Raw genomic sequence first — 3,609 nt, forward strand, 5'->3', positions numbered from 1 at the left:
AAATACATTAGATGCAATCAACAGTATATTAGATGAAGCAGATGACTGAATCAGCAATTTGGAATATAAAGTAGCAGAAAGCATCCAATCAGTCCAAAAAAAAAAAAAGACGATAGTTTAAGGGGCCTCTGGGACAACTTCAAATGTACCAACATTTGCATCATAGGAGTTATCAGAAGGAGAAGGCAGAGAACTAGAAATGGAAAATCTATTTGAAGAAATAATGATGGAAAACTTCTCTCATCTGGTGAAGGAAATAGACGTACAAGTCTAAGAAAGACAGAGAGTCCAAAACAAGAGGAACCCAAAGAGGCCCACACCAAGACACATTAAAATTAAAATGCTAAAGGTTAAGAGCAGCAAGAGAAAAGCAGTTAGTTACCCACAAGGGAGCACCCATAAGGCTGTCAGCTGATTTCTCAACAGAAACTTTGCAGGCCAGAAGGGATTGGCAAGAAATATTCAAAGGGATGAAAAGCAAAGACAACCAAAATTACAGCAAAGCTATCATTTACAATTTAAAGACAGGTAAAGAGCTCCGCAGGCAAAAAACACCCCCCCCCCCCACCCCCCCCCCCCCCCGACACACACACACACAAAATAAAGGAATTCGTCACTACCAGCCCATATTGCAAGAAATGCTAAAGGGACTTCTTTAAGAAGAAAATACTGTTGGCCCTGCCTTAGTCATGAAGGCCCACGGCTCCCAGAGCAGCCACCAGGACCTCTCTTTTGTGCCCTGGAAGCTGACAATGGCCAAGATCCACATCGTGTGGTCAGCGGGCGTGGAGAAGCGAGCTGATGTACTGCATAAGCCATTTCTCCCTGAAATGATGTTTGGAGACACCATGGTTTAAGAATCCAGTGTGGTGCTGGCTCTGAGATTGAGTTTAATGCTCCAGATGCATTCAGATGTGTAACCACCTGCCAAGAGAGGCTTAAAGACACCTGTGTGGAGGAGTGGCAGGAAAGCAGGAAAGAGGGGGACCCTTCAGGGAGGTTAATAAACCACATGATTGGACCTTACAACCAATGAGAACAGAGCATTACTTGGCAAATCACTTATGTTGAAGGTTGTACCAACAACAGATCATATAGGCCAGTGATGGCGAACCTTTTGAGCTCGGCGTGTCAGCATTTTGAAAAACCCTAACTTAACTCTGGTGCCGTGTCACATATAGAAATTTGTTGATATTTGCAACCATAGTAAAACAAAGACTTATATTTTTGATATTTATTTTATATATTTAAATGCCATTTAACAAAGAAAAATCAACCAAAAAAAATGAGTTCGCGTGTCAGAGGTGTCATAGGTTTGCCATCACTGATATAGGTAGAAATTGAAAGCCAGAGAACAGATTAAGTTTTTTAAGAAGTTCTCCTGTTTGAGGATGAAGTTCATGATCATGGAGCTTCGAGCCTTACTGTGCAAATTAAAGTAATGCCTTCCGCTCCTTCAGCTGCTGCAGGCTTCTTGAGAATCGATGGAGTGCTTTACCACAGCACAGGGCTTTACCATGAGGCCAACAAGACCTACACGTTACAAGAATGGACATTGTAGGAGAGCTAAAACTGCTAATTTAACACGTTTCACCTTCCTCTTCACAGAACCTCATGAAATATCACAATATTTACTGATCAAGAAGGCAGTTTGTGAGGAGCTAATATTTCCAGAAAGAATTGATCATAACCCCACAGACTCACAAGAAAATGCAGCTGTAGAATAGAGTGTGACTGTACCACACACTCACCGTGGAATGAGATGGAGACTTTGGCTTTGTGGATGGGGGCATTTTTATTATCATAATTAGTTGCCTTATCTATGTGCAGATTTTCTGTAGCCTTAAAGGAAAAAAATATAAGATTGTTGGAGGCAGGTTACACTCAAAATAAAAAAGAAGAAAAAGAAAATATCTATATATATAAAAGCCTAAGCAACCAAACAACCAGTCAACCAGTCGCTATGATGCACACTGACCACCAGGGGACAGATGCTTAATGCACAGGATCAGGCTCCCTCCTGTCTGGATCGGGCCTGTGGGGATTGGGATTGGGCCTGCAGGGGTCAGGATTGGGCCTGCAGGGGTCGGGATTGGGCCTGTGGGGATCAGGCTCCCTCCTGCCTGGATCAGGCCTGTGGGGATTGGGATCGGTCCTGCAGGGGTCGGGATTGGGCCTGTCTGGATAGGGCCTGTGAGGATCAGGCAAAACTGGCTATCTGACATCCCCTGAGGTGTCCCGAACTGTGAGAGGGCCAGGCCAAGGGACCTCTAGTATGCATAATAAAATGGCAATAACTAAATATCTATCAACAACTTAAATGCAAATGGAGTATATGCTTTAAACAAAAGACACAGGGTTACTGAATGGATAAGAAAACGAGACACTTACATATGCTGCTTACAGGATACTCACCTCAGATTGAAAGACACACCCAGTCTAAAAGTAAAGGGATAAAAAGGTATTATTGAAAATGGAAACAAACAAACAAAAAAGCTGGGGTAGCAATACTTACATCAGACAAAATAGACTTCAAAACCAAGGCAATAGTCATGGCCAGTTACTCAGTGGTTAGAGCTTCAGCCTGCACATTGAAGGGTCTTGGGTTTGATTCCCAGTCAAGGGCACATACTTGGGTTTTGGGTTTGCTCCCCACTCCCGCCAGGCCATGTGCAGCCAAACCAGTGGATGTGTCTCTCTCTCATGATATTTCTCTCTCTCCTCCTCCTCCTCCCTCCCTCCCTTCTACTCTCTCTGAAAAGCAATGGAAAAAATATCCTTAGGTGAGGATTAACAAACAAACAAAAAACCAAAACTATAAATGAGGCAAAGAAGGAGCCAGCAATCCTCTTCTGCGTATTTATCCAAAGCAACCCAAAACATTAACTCAAAAGACATGCATCCATATGTCCATTGCAGCATTATTTACAACTAGAGGCTCGGTGCACAAATTCGTGCATGGGTCGGGTCCCTCTGCCTGGCCAGTGATCGGGGCCAATCAGAGCCAATCGGAGCTGGCCGGCTGAGGGGAGGGACCATGGGAGGTTGGCTGTGGGAGCACACTGACCACCGGGGCAGCTCCTGCATTGAGCGTCTGCCCCTGGTGGTCAGTGTGCATCATAGCAACCAGTTGACCAGTTGTTCAGTCAACTGATCGTAATGGTTGCTTAGGCTTTTATATATATAGGTAGCCAAGATATGAAAGCAACCTCCGTCTCTATCAATAAATGAATAAAGACGTGGTGCATATATACAATAGAATATGACTCAGCCATAAAAAATGAATGAAATTTTTCCATCTGTAGTAACTTTTTTTTAAAATATATTTTATTGATTTTTTACAGAGAGGAAGGGAGAGAGATAGAGAGTTAGAAACATCGATGAGAGAGAAACATCGATCAGCTGCCTCCTGCACATCTCCCACTGGGGATATGCCCGCAACCCAGATACATGCCCTTGACCGGAATCGAACCTGGGACTTTTCAGTCCGCAGGCCGACGCTCTATCCACTGAGCCAAACCGGTTTCGGCCATCTGTAGTAACTTTGATGAACCTGGAGGTTATTCTGCTGAGTGAAATAAGTCAGGCAGAGAAAGACATATGCCATAT

The 3,609-nt window shown here is 43.8% G+C and overlaps 1 pseudogene across 1 annotated transcript; it reads left to right on the forward strand.

The window, feature by feature from the left end:
• The first annotated feature begins 689 nt into the window (after window positions 1-689).
• LOC308532681 (TIP41-like protein) lies at window positions 690-1,727 on the forward strand (annotated as a pseudogene). Its single transcript has 2 exons — window positions 690-1,102; window positions 1,334-1,727. The product of its transcript is annotated as a TIP41-like protein (transcript).
• Window positions 1,728-3,609: the final 1,882 nt, after the last annotated feature.

The sequence above is a fragment of the Myotis nattereri genome, assembly GCF_964212035.1.
Source record: "Myotis nattereri genome assembly, chromosome: 16".
In the NCBI taxonomy this organism is placed as follows: Eukaryota; Metazoa; Chordata; class Mammalia; order Chiroptera; family Vespertilionidae; genus Myotis; species Myotis nattereri.